This window comes from Marmota marmota, unplaced genomic scaffold, assembly GCF_001458135.2.
Source record: "Marmota marmota marmota unplaced genomic scaffold, marMar, whole genome shotgun sequence".
Taxonomy (NCBI): Eukaryota; Metazoa; Chordata; class Mammalia; order Rodentia; family Sciuridae; genus Marmota; species Marmota marmota.
In genome coordinates this window covers 1,933,713-1,946,681 of record NW_026000168.1, presented here as the reverse complement: position 1 = coordinate 1,946,681, position 12,969 = coordinate 1,933,713, and the positions used below count along the sequence as shown (strand labels likewise).

General features: G+C 49.9%; 1 long non-coding RNA gene across 17 annotated transcripts in view; it reads right to left on the bottom strand.

The window, feature by feature from the left end:
- Window positions 1-12,969, bottom strand: part of LOC125611719 — a 42,613-nt gene that overhangs the window by 18,914 nt on the left and 10,730 nt on the right. For 11 of the 17 annotated variants that reach the window (XR_007341907.1, XR_007341917.1, XR_007341914.1 and 8 more), the window contains exons 3-4: window positions 11,185-12,656; window positions 5,535-10,513 (exon numbers count right to left, since the gene is read on the bottom strand). This is a non-coding gene — a long non-coding RNA (uncharacterized LOC125611719). Of the gene's footprint in view, window positions 1-5,534; window positions 10,514-11,184; window positions 12,666-12,969 lie in introns of all 17 variants that reach the window. The other 6 variants (XR_007341915.1, XR_007341923.1, XR_007341911.1 and 3 more) reach the window with 4 other exon arrangements.

Sequence of the window (12,969 nt, the reverse complement as noted above, 5' to 3'; positions counted from 1 at the left end):
GAAGAGGTGTCTCACTGCGGTGCTATTTGCATCTCCCTAGTGACCAACAACGCCTAGCCTAGCTGTAGTTCATGTGCTAGCTGGCCATCTGTCTGTCTTCTGTGTCAAAACAGCTCAAGTCCTTGGTCACTTTATAATTGGATGGCGTTTTGTTGCTGTAAATGATAAAGGTATTTATACATTCTAATATGAATCCCCTATCAGACATACAATCTGCAAATAGTTTCCCTATCCTGTGGGTTTTTTTTCATTCTTTGATAGTATCTTTGCTGAACAAAAGCTCCAAATGTTGATAAAAATTTATCTATTTTTTTTTTCTTTTGCTGCCTGTTCTTTTGGTGTTCTATGCAAGAAATCACTGCCAAATCCAAGTGATAAAGACTTTCCTCTGTGTTTTCTTCTAATAGTTTTTATACGTTAGCTCTTAAATTTAGGGCTTTCAAGCACTTTGGCATGAGGTTCAAGGTCAGAGTCCAGCTTCCTTGTTCCGCGTGTGCATATTAAATTTTACCAGCACCGTTTGTTGAAATAACTGTCCCCATTGAATAATCTCATACCTGTGTGGATAATCAATTGACATATCTGTGAGGGTTCCTCTTATTAGTCCCAGTGAATCATTTTCAAAGAATAAATTTTAGAAAGCTTGGTTCATCTGCTCTCTGCAGAGAGAAATGATTTTTTCAATACTGCACAGAACATGATTTTTGTTAGAGTGTTTTCCAATGTCATTTAAACACTCTGTTTTTTTTAAAGTTCAGATATTACAAATACGATTGTTGTTTAGCTCCCGGTCCTAGTATTTCATGCCACACATAAGAGAAAGCATGGCATAGGGTCAGGACCTAGCCGTGGTTCTGTGACCTGAAAATATTAGCCATCTGCTACAGGGAGAGGTGAGGTACACTCCCACAGTCTCTGATTATCTTCGCAGAGTGGAGGCTCAACTTTGTCCTAATATCCTTGAAGATGTCAGGCGCTAATGTCCTTTCTCTCCTTCAGAAAAATATAAGTGAAGGAGGGGAGGACTAAATAGGGTGCTGGTGTCTCTGTGGTAGCCTAGGGGATCCTTCTAACATAAAGAAAATTGGTAAGTAGAAACAGGACGATAAATAAGTAATGTGTTAAATGAAAAGAGTTTATAAACCTTGAATTGGTATCTAACACTGGTAGTTATGATTTTATTTTTCTCACTCACATTTGGGCCAGCTTAATGGCCAAAAAACAAATAAAATTTTATATTGTCATTCATTTTCCCCTCTTCTTGGCACTTGTACGTGATAAATATTCCATCGAGCACAAACCAAAATTTAGCTCATTTAATTTTCTCCACTGTTGAGGGAGACAGAATAAATATAGATTCAAGAAAACTGAAGTGAGAGCCTGTCAGATAATGGACAAGGAAAAAAAAAGAGTATTTCTAATGCAGTCCACACCCAGACAGCCAGGAGCAAGGATTCCAACCCAAGAGTCTTCTTCAAAGAAGTTAAAGTTACATCTCAAGGAACCTAGCTCAACAAATAGCTATTTTCATCAAGAAATTAAGAGAGAGTTAGTGGAAACATCATATACCCTCTGGTGAAATGAAGACTCTGGAGCCACTACTCTGGCTCTCAGCAGAGACCAAAACCACTGAAGTGACATTAGGCTAAATCACAGTGTAGACCAGTCTCATTCCTTGAACAAAGATGGAGAGTAATGGATTTCTTTTTAAAAAAAATCTCAGCATTGGGGCTGGGGATATGGCTCAAGCGGCAACACGCTCGTCTGGCAAGCGCACGGCGCTGGGTTCTATCCTAAGTACCACATAAAAATAAAATAAAGATGTTGTGTCCACTGAAAACTGAAAAATAATATTTAAAAATTCTCTCTCTTTAAATAAAAAAAAAATCTCAGCATTGATATTGCACCTGGCTGAAGAGGAAAGATTTGACTTCGACCGTATACAAACTTGGCTGAAAAGGATAGGTGGAATGTGTTGTCATACAGTGAGATTATTTACTTCCAAACCCAGTTTACAACAAGATGCTGGCTCAGGACACCTTGAGGGGGCAGGAAACACAGGACTCGTTTTAAAATACAGGAGCCTGCAGTGAGTGGGACGGGTTAGCACAGGGCTGGGAGTCATTGGGTTCAAAAGCTGGACCTACCCTGTTGCCTGGAGCAAGTGACCCACCCTCTCCTATGCCTACTTGGCTTTGGTGGCAAGGCCTGAGAGCACAAGGCCAGTGGCTGACCAAGCACAATACAGTCTCACTGTCAGCTACCTGAGCACCAGGAGCGTAGGTGATATCTGTACTTATGTTTTCTCCCAGGAAAAGCATGAGACACGTCTTTTTTGTGGCTATGCCTAAGCAACGAGAAAGTCATCAGACAGGGTGACACGTGTCTGTAATCCCAGCAGGTCGGGAGGCTGAGGCAGGAGGATCGCAAGCCTCTGCTACTTAGCAAGGCCCTAAGTAACTTAAGGAGATCCTGTCTGGAAATAAAAAATAAAAAGGGCTGGAGATGTAGCTCCATGGTAAAGCAGCCACGGGTTCAAGCCCTGGTAATAAAAAAAAAAATTAAGAATAATAAAATTAAAAAAGGAATGAGAAAGTCACTGTCCAGAGAGGCTCCATCCCTGAGGACTAGATGCTGCCGCAGGGGCTTTTGCTATCTTAAGCAGAAAGAAACGACACCACACGTCGAAGGGATGACTTCCTCCAAAATTGTCCACTAAATGTTTCCTCCCACATTCTCCACCCTAGGGTCACTTTTTCCCTACTAATGAACACCCAGGCATCTCCTGGGCATGCATGAGGCACAGATCTGCGGCGTAGACAGGAATTTGTCATCCACCCACAAAACTTCTTCCTGGACAACAGACTTCCAGTCACAGATCCTGCCAGTCAGTCTGTCCCTCTGGTTGAAATCACAGGGACAGTGGGAACAGCAGGAACACGTCTCCTGCACCAAGCAAGGAGCGTCTAGGAAACGGTGCGTGTTCTAAGAAGCACAGGCCCCCATTCTCTCCAGGAGAGGGCAGAGCCTCAGCTGCTGTATGATCTGGACACCCGATGTCCCCCCCCCACAGCTCCTGTGTCCATGCAGGAAAATTCAGAGGTGAGATGATTGGACTGTGAGAGCTGAAACCTAATCCATTCATTGCAGGTGAATGGAAGGACCAGGTGGTGCTGGAGGCAGAGGAGGTGGGTCACTGGGGGCTGACCTGGAAGGGTGTGTCTTCCCTGTGGTACCTGGTCCTTCCTCTCTCTCTCTCTCTCTCCTGACCCTACCATGAGCTGAGTAGCTTCCCTCCACTCTTCCTTCCCGCCATATTGTTCTGCCTCATGGCCCGTACACAGCAGTGGAATCGGCCAGCCACAGATTGGACCTCCAAAACTATGAGCTCACAATAAAGTTGTCCTCCTCTAAGTTGTTCTTATTAGGGATTTTGGTCACAGTGATGAGAACCTAACACCAGTGCTCAGTCTGCTTTCCGTCAAACAACTTCTTCAGGTGCTTTTTAGCTGCCTAACACAAAACTCAATCCATCAACTAATCAACAGCAACAAAAGCTAGCCCCAAGGAGGGAGATGGCTTTTATCTGAAAAGACCCTTCTGCTTGCCCTAACTGCCCAAGTGCAGGTGACAAAGGCCTCTCAGGCAGCCACCTCTTTCAATACTGCCCCGGGGTGGAAATGGCTTAGGGACATCTTCTGCATTCCTCACTGGGGCCTGGAAAGCAATCCTCACTTACCTTGCATTTGCTCTTGGAGTCATTAGCCTCCGACAGCACCATCATTTAAAACATTTATCATCGGCGCTGTCCTTCCCGCAATGGATTAGCACAATACATTACAGGAGCGCCTCACTGTGATGATGTATGACTCCAAAGATGGCAGCGTCCGGGGACAAGGGGGACTCACAATAGACGTGCTGGGAGGGAATGACCCTGTGACCCACCTGGGTGGGGTCTGGAAATAAACCAGTGTTTGTTATTCTCAGCCAACTCTCCACCGAGAACACTCTTCACAAGTTCCCTGGTTTTAAAAAAGCCATCCTTCATGACACAAAACTGATTTTTTGGAGCTAGCCTCTAGAATGAGGCTGAGAAATGACGCAGCCCCAGCTTTGATGATGGATTTCCTTCGTGGCGTTCAAGAGAACCCTAATTTAGTCCACCCCTCCCTCACTTAAATTTTTCAGGAGATTCTTCGAAGGAGAGAAAGGACATTAATGCCTGATGTCTTCAAGGATGTTAGGACAAAGTTGAGTCACGATTAATTAGTCTCCACCAAATTCTGGCTTTCTACTTGGCTGATGATACATTCTTTTTTTCTGCAGCTCAATCCCCCCATTTCCATCCTTCAATGTCCAGAAGGCTGCCCTCTCTATTCCTCTGTCTAAATAGGATGCAAATATTTTAGCTAACTACCGAAATAAATCATTATGAACATTCAACCTCAAAGAAAATTATAGCAAATAAAAGTGCCTCCGTGGCCTGATTCATGCTTAGCAGAGCCATCTGCAGGGTCGCAGGCTGCCTGGTTAAGATGGGCGTAGAGCACCTATTTTACAAATGTCCAGGGCACTTTTGGAACTGCCCCTCCCCCCGTGCATGTTAAGCGCCTGCTCCAAGAGCTGGTGATGACACGGGGCCCAGTCGTGCTCACTGCCTGTCCATCAGGAAGTCTGAGCTTTAACTGCAGTGAATCAGCATCGTTCATGCTAAGAGAGAAAGCACAGGCAGGGGATGATGGCCGTGCACCATGACCTCCAGAGCAGACTGCCCTCCCAGTGTGTCATCCTGCCCACGTGCTGGTGCCCGGAGCTCAGGGGACACCAGCTTCTGTCACTCCAAGCTCGCCAACACAGACCTCCAAAGAGACTCGGCCTCCCTTGGCATCACTCAGGCCAACATAAGGTTGGCACATTCCATGATCTTAGCAAACAAGGCATTTTCCTCCCACTGGATGTTGTAGGAGGATTAAAAGCCGAGTGGACAATGTGTGTGTGGTGACCAGGCACCAGATGTGCTCAAGACCCTGCGGTCGGCCACCCTTTAGACTTTGGGAGAACAGTGCCCTCCGTGGCGGAGGGGCCTCTCTAACCACCAGGAAATCTTGACTTCAGCAGGACTGCAGATTCCACAGGACGGCGGGGTCCAGTCCCCAGGCAATGGTAACAGACATTCTGCCGCTTTCCTTTGCCCTTCCATGCACCCATCTCTCAGGGATCCCACGCAGAACTTCCAGATTGCAGCAAAGGAAAACCTGGCTGGGAGGACTGCAGGGACTGCCTGGCCGCAGTGGCCTTGCTCTGCTGACCTCTGAACTTAGCCTGTGGCCAACTGCCTCCTTTTCCAGTCCCCCACAGCACCTGGGAAGAAACGTCACAATGGTGCCCTGGGGATGCTCATCTACCATAATCCACCAGCGTCCTCCCAGGAAGAGCATGCCTGCCTCACTTTCAATTTGTGGCAAATGGAACCAGGGGACTTGCAGAAGCCAAGAACATAAACCATGAAAAATATCAGCAAACACTGTGTTTACCTCGCATCTCGGTGCAACCCAGGAACATCATGGTCCAGATCCATCAGTGAACGTGAAGCACCTGCTCTAAAGTCCAGGCTCGTGCGAGTCACTGTGGGAAAATAAGGACAGTATGAGATTCGGGAGGGGGAGCTAATCTAGCTGAGGAAGTCAGAGAGCCTTCCCATGGACCCCGGTGGGACTACGGCAGGTCCGAAATGAGGGATGGGCCAGTATGGGTGCCATGGTTGGGGAAAGGGCAGGAAGGAGGGGCTAAACCAGCCAGTGTGAGTAGCTCAATGAAGACCAGAAGAGGAAGAGAGGGAGGGCATTCTAGGAGGAGGGGTCCACAAGCACAGAGCGGGCAGAGACACAAAGGGACAGTGAGAGCTGGAAGGGGACAACGTATTTTGCTTCGAAGGACAAGCAGAGGCGGCTAGATTTTTGCTGGGAGCCACGGATTGTCATGGAGTCAAAAAGAAGCAGGAGGATGGGACAGCAAGGGCATGACTGAAATTTGCCATCACTGTGAACACTGCCTCCCAGAGGTGAACGCGGAGCAATGGCAGCGCAGAGCCCTGGAGCAATGAGAAATCTGGGGCTGCAGAGATAAAAGGAGGGACGGAATTATTAGAAGGTTCCCGGCCTTGGAGACGGGAAATTATTTGGTACTTTTCACTGAAAGATTTAAGGAATAAACTTCAGAGAAGAGATGATGAGATTTGCATTTCTGAACTCATAGTAAGATGCTTTAGAATCGGTAGACGCCAACAAGAGGGAGCTTACATCTAATTCTTCCACCTTTTTCTTAATTCAAGGTAACCAGACGAAAATACCAGGCCAAAGTTTTCTTCCCAAGAAATGAATCTATTTGGTTCTTTCCTCCATGTCCAGAATAAAAAAACAACAATAAAAAAACATTAAAACAACTCTTTAAAAATAACAGCTGCTATTTCATTGGAAGCAGCTACAATCTTCTCTTTTTTTTTAATATTTATTTTTTAGTTTTCGGCGGACACAACATCTTTGTTTGTATGTGGTGATGAGGATTGAACCTGGGCCGCACACATGCCAGGCGAGCGCACTACCCCTTGAGCCACATCCCCAGCCCCTATAATCTTCTTTTAAGATGAGATAGTTAAACTAAATTGAACCTGAGACTCAAAAGCCCTTTAGTTGTGCACCGAACCCATTCAGAATCCGTGGACAAAGTGAAATGATAAGATGCTGAGTCCAGAGAGTTCTGACTTCACCCAATCAATTTGGATCACTTTTGGAATGCACGGCACAAACCAAAGTGTGGCATAGATTTTGCAGTAAGAAATGAAATTAGTCCCATAAATGTTCCCAACTGAAAGATCAAAAGAACCAACCGAACGCAGAGGCCGTCATAAATCATCAGTCGTCTCTGCTCTGTGCTGGCAGACTCAAAACAACTTCATGATGAAATCAAGTTACCTGCACCCGGGGGCTGGCTGCGGATGACGGGTTCTCATCTGAACTCTCGGGGTTACAGTGCAAAGAGTCCATTTGTAGAAAGCTCAGTCTATTCCACCTTCCACTCAGCAACAATAGATTGTTGGAAGAACAGAAACTTGAGGTTGGTAAAAATAAAAGACGTGTCTTCTAACAGGCTGCCTTCGGAGTACTGCTTCCCAGGCATGGGTCCCCGGTGGACCTGTCACCTCTCACCTCCCACCTGGTGCCTAGACAGGTACGGATCTCATAGGCTTTCCTCCCCCTTGATAAGGACTACTTCTTTTAAAAAGCTGATGACGATTTCATAAGTTGCTTTGAAAATGGTTATTAAAAAGGAACCGTCTCCCGGGCTTTACCCTCACACGGCAGGAAGTCCCAGCGGCCAGCTCGTCTGCAGGACAAGATCACCACTTCCAAACAAAGACCTGCAGAAGTGCCTTCAGAAGCCCCATTAACAGGTGCAGGCTGGAGCCCAGTTATTTCACTCACTTGAAAACAATCCCAAGATAATAAAAGGTGCAGTATTGGCAGTCGCTTCCCCTGTTAACATTGCCACAATCTGAGGCGTCCTTGGAGCTCTTGGATGGAGAACCATGTGGATCCTTAGTGACAATGGATTAGAGAAGGCCAGAGAGGATTTGAGGCTTGCAGGCGAGCGCTTGAGGGGCCAGGCTCGGCTTCCATACTGCTCCTCTGTATCCCGGTGTCCAGTGTGCCGCAGGGGCTTCACGGGGGGGGGATGGGGGGGGTGGGGGGTGAACCCCTCACGTTCATTGGACAGACAAAATTTATTAAAAGAGAGCAAATGATCATCAAAGCAGCAGAAGGTTGACGAGGCTGAAGGACAGGCCACATGCTAGTGTCCTTCTTGAAAAGTGGACACGTCAAATACAAATAAAAGGAGTTCCACACGAAAAACCATGCACGTTTTACACTGAATCAAAAACACACCTGGCTCACTGTGAGGGCAGGAGGGGCGTGTGGTTGCTCCTTGCTGTGGAACGTATCCTCACTTTCTTGTTTCCCTTCCACCCCCCATGTGCACACACACACACACACACATACACACACACAAGCACACTCTCAAACACAAACATGCTCACATGCACACACACACATGCACTCTCACACACGCACACAAAGTACTCACACTCACAGACACGCACACACTCACAGAAACATGTGCACACACGGACCTACACACATCCCCACACACGCGTATTCACATGAGTGCTTGCACACACACTCATGCACACACTCACACGGAATTCTTTCCACGTACAGCCAGTGTGGTCAGAAGAGGAAGAGCTCCCAAGTCATTTTCCACAGAAAAGGGAATTCCCTCTAATTCCCTCTGTTGGTTCCTCCTTAAAGCCTCAGCCCCTGACTTCCAGGACTTCCATCCTAAGGAGGCGGGTCAGTCCTCTCACTATTGCCCGCAGCTCCCAACCTTGGCCCTGAGCAGCCTGCTCACGGGTCCCAAGTCTCTGCTCCTCCGTTGACAAATAGCAAGACACGTTTAGGTGACAGTGAGTGTGTCGCACATGTGCAGGAAGACGACAGGAAATGGGGTCTGTAAAGGGCTGGGCACGGCCTGGAGAGCCCAGAGGAGCCCCCTCAGCACTGCGATGCCCGTCCCTGGGAACGGTTTCCCTCATCAGCCCAGGGAAGGCAATGAGGCCGCGTAGCTTGAGCAGCCAAGGAAGGGGCGTGGCGGGGCGCAGGGCTGCGAGGGCGGGGCGCCTGCAGGGACAGCCCACTCCTCGCCCAGGCTGGCACCTCTGCTTGGATGTCACAGGTGGCAGAGCTGGTCGGGCGAGCAAGGAAGCAGGGGTAAGGGAGGTGGGGGCGACTTCATCTCCAGGGCCATTTCAGTGGGCGCGCGATGAGGGCACCTGAAAAACCGGGATCCTGTTCAATTTTTGCTCCTTTCTAATCTTCCACATCATCTGGAGGAAAGAGTTGAAGGATCCCAGCGACCCTACAGAGAGGAAGGAAGGTAGGAAGGCAGGTGACTTTCATCTCCAAGGCTGGACTCGGGGTTCAGTTCCCGGTTTCCTCTGGGGACCTGGCTACTGACCTCTGCCCAGCGCAGGCCTGGCGCACTGTGCAGCACTGTCCTTCTCTGCTGTGACAGTTCGGTGCATTTTGAACTCCTCCCTTAAGCTCTGCAGAGAAGAGGAGGAGCCCAAGCCTTCCAAACTTCTCGTTCTTGGGCTTGAAAACACCGTTCTTCTCAGAAATCCTTCAGGGAACTCACAGGTGACCAAACTTCAGGGTGGTCACAGCAGCTGTCAACCAGGGTGAGAGGGACCATAAGCAGCAAAGCCAAAGGGCCCCTGCCTGCAGGACTTCTCAGAGCCTTCAGTGAGCTTCCCGGAAGATGAGTTCTGGAGAGGGGCACGTCCTGACCACCCAGGTCTGTCTGCTCCGAGGGTCCCTGGGGTGAGGCTCCTAAGCACTTGAGGACGTGCCTGGGCAAGTCCCCAGGACTTTGACAGTTTGATTTGCTCCTTCTGGCTTAGCCTGATCTGACTTGGTAATCAAAGTCCCTATTGTCGTTTTAAGGGGGGAATTAAGGTCCCTGTGGTTCATGATGTTTGTTGGAAACACTGAGCCGGGAATCTTAAGTCACAAGCCTTTGGGAGATACTGGGAGGTGGACCGCTCACCCCGTGTCATGTCCTTGACTTCTCGGAAAAAAGTCATTGTTCTCAAACTCCAGTACAGATCACGGGGACCAGGGCAGAAGTTCTACGAGGGTAGAGCTAGTGCCAGGGGACGTGTGCTGCAGCAGTGGCCTCTTCCCCGTGGTCATCCTCCGCCCGCCCAGAGGACAGACCAAGGGAAAGCTTTCGCCTTTGCCACAGGCACCTACAGGGAGGGCCAGCACGCCCTGTGCCCCGGGAGGTCAGGGAGCCGCTTCTGTGAAGGCTCACAGTGAGCGAGGGTTGGTTTTGCCCGGAATCCCCTCCGGCTGCCGACTGACCTCCACTGGTGGGCAGGCTATGTCACCCACTGGACCGCCACTGTCCCTGGATAATCTCCTGTCACAGGTCAACATGGGACCAGCCACGGTGGCTCTTCCTGCTTGGAAGTGGATGACCACCATCATCATGGGGCAGAGATGGCGTTCCTATAGAGGAAGCCCAAGGGAAGCCGACGCGGTGGACGGGACAGTGAGGGCTCCTGTGGCAGTCATGGGCCTTGAAGCCAGCGTGCCTCTGAAGCACGGTGTAGTGAGGTCTAACCCACAGTCACAGCCGCAATGAGAGAGTGACTGAATAATCCAGTCCCGTTCTTAAAAATTCATGCAAAATTGACACTCTCCTTCATGATACATCCGTGTTTGTTTTAAAAGAAAAATATGTTAAATCATTCACCCTGGAGGAGAGTTGACGTTCCAAGGAAGAAGTCACGGGTGCAGTGTGTTCTCCTCTGCTTCAGGAGGACCCCAGTTTTGAGTTGCGTCTTGTTCAATGAGAACGTCATTGCCTCTTTCACTCCTTCAATCTTCCCAACCTGAAGGTAAGAGAAGGAAGAATTCAACACACAGAAATGGAGAAGAATCACCTTGTGGGGAGGACGAAGCGCTGGCCACTGGCCACCTGTATCTGTGGCCCCATGGGCGACAGCTCACCATAGCAGAGGGCTGGGCCTTCCTGGGTGCTCTGCAAGTTCTGGAGAAGGCTGTCTTGTCTGCTCCAGCTGCCGGGAGCCTCCGGCCTCCCCTGGCTTTCTCCCATCCTCTCCAGGGGCCACAACGCAGGGTCTTCAGGCCTCCTTTGTCTCTGACTCTGCCTCCTCCCTTCACTTCCCAGGACCCCTGTCGTGGCATACTCCCCCCATAACCCAGGGGGTCGTCCATCATGAGACCCTTAGCCATGCTGACCCAGCCCATGTCACGGTAGCACATTCAGAGTTTCTGGGGGTGAACTCCACTGATTACTACATCCGATGGATTAATCCACTGAAGAGTGGATTAGGCTTAAGCATTTCACCTCTGAACACTCCTCCACTGGCTGACCCATGGGTGGCTGGGGGAACCTCACATCTAAACAACAAGAAGCAGCAGGCCCTCCTGCTCTGCCTGGGGTGCCGCTCACCACAGGGCAGAGACGGTCCCTCCTGGCCGAGGCTCTATTGCCTCTTAGCATAGAACACTGCCTTTCTGGTCACCAGGAGGCACTTACCTGTGGCAATCCATTTCATTGGATTCTTCCAGAATCCACTTCCCAGGTCTCTCTTAATCAGTGTGTTTTCAGCCGTCACACGAGCAGTGAGACTCTGCCCCTCTGGGACTGAGGCCTCGGTTTCCGTCTTCATAACAACAAGGGGTCGGCTTGTTGGACGGTCTGGATTTCTGCACTCCTCCCAGGCTGGGTCTGGACAGGCGTTAGCAGATTCCCCCACCTTTGTTTCCGTTCCTATTACAGAAATGGAACTGAGACGCTGTTTTCTTTTAGACCCTTCAGAACCCGTTGGCTCCACTTCTGTAATAAGGAGGTTGTTGAATCTGTGTCCATTTCCGTCTCCGTGGCAATCCTGGGACCTCTTCACACACTTAAATTGGGGGTTAACTGAGAGTGGTCCTGGGTCAGAGTCGGCTTCTGTGAGGTAACAATTGGGCACCCTCGGAGTAACCAACAGAAGAAGGATGGACTTGCCTCCCCAGTTCTAGGCCTGGCGAGAAGGGTCCTAAAGTGAAGCCCGTCACTGGTCGGACCTCAACAGCAGCCATGTCCGACACCTTGGGCAAATGCTTGGAGCCCCAAGGCATCCTGGAAGGTTCATCTCCTCTGTGTTTTGGGGGGCTGAGGATGAAACCCAGGGCTTCACCCTACCAGGCAGATGCTCTACCACCCGCACAGCCCTAGGCCAGCTGGAAAGCGGTCTCGGGCGCAGCAAGGGAGACACATCTGCAAAGAAAATGGGAGAATGTTTGCAGTTTAGCTCCTTAGGAAAAAAGCCACAGGTGAGATACAGATGAGTGGAAATAATAGTTTACAATAAACTTCACAAGAAAGGTAGCTGGTGAGATCGGGGCCAGGGCCATGGTTTGCTGACACCCCTCCCTGCTTTAAGCCAATAAACTCACCCCTCCCTATACCCAGCCTGCTGTAGTTTTGTTCTCGTGCTTGAGCTAACTTAACCTGGGTTCATAAATTCAGCTGTGCTCAGTAAGACTGGTGACCTTTGCACTTTACTCTATGCACTCAGAAATGGTGATCCCAGGAGTCTGCATTCACCGCCACACCAAGAGGGTCTGACACAGAGCAAAGGAGAAGAGCCCAGGGTGGAAAATCCCATGCTCATAAGGCAGGGGCCTCTTGGGGTGGATCATTCCCGAGCAACTGCACATGACACAGTGTCACTAGGTTATTAGACAGGAGCAGGGAGCGACAGCAGAGATGTTCACATGTGCAAAGGGCATCAGTGAGAACCGGCCACCCTCTCTTTGTGCAGTGTGTGGGTTGGATCACAGAGCAGGGCCCAACCTCAGCGCTGCAGTGGGGTAAGGTACTTATCCCTTTGAGAGCCGAAGGGTGGAGGTCACGTGGAGTCGGATGAGTTCCGAGTCCCGAGTACAAATCCCAGTGCAACTTCCCGTGAGCAGCAGGTCCTTGGGCTACTTTGCTCATCTCTGTGGTCTGGGTTTCCACGTCTGTCAGCCCTCACAGGGCAGGGAACAGTGAAGGAGAGAGCACAATGAAGGAGGGAGGTGCTGTGGTTCAGTAGTCCAAAGGCCACCTGTGGGTTAGAGGCTGCTCCCCAGGCAGTGGTCACCCAGGTGGGGAAACGTCTAGCAGGCCTAACTTTAGGTCTCAGGGTCACTGGGAGCACGACCCTCAGGGGAATGCCGGCCCCGCCCCCTTCTCCCCGTGACTTCCTGGCCACCAGGTGAGTGGTCTTATCAACACAGGCACCTGCCAGGACGTGCTGACTTGCCACATGCTCAAAACCACCCGACCAGTTGG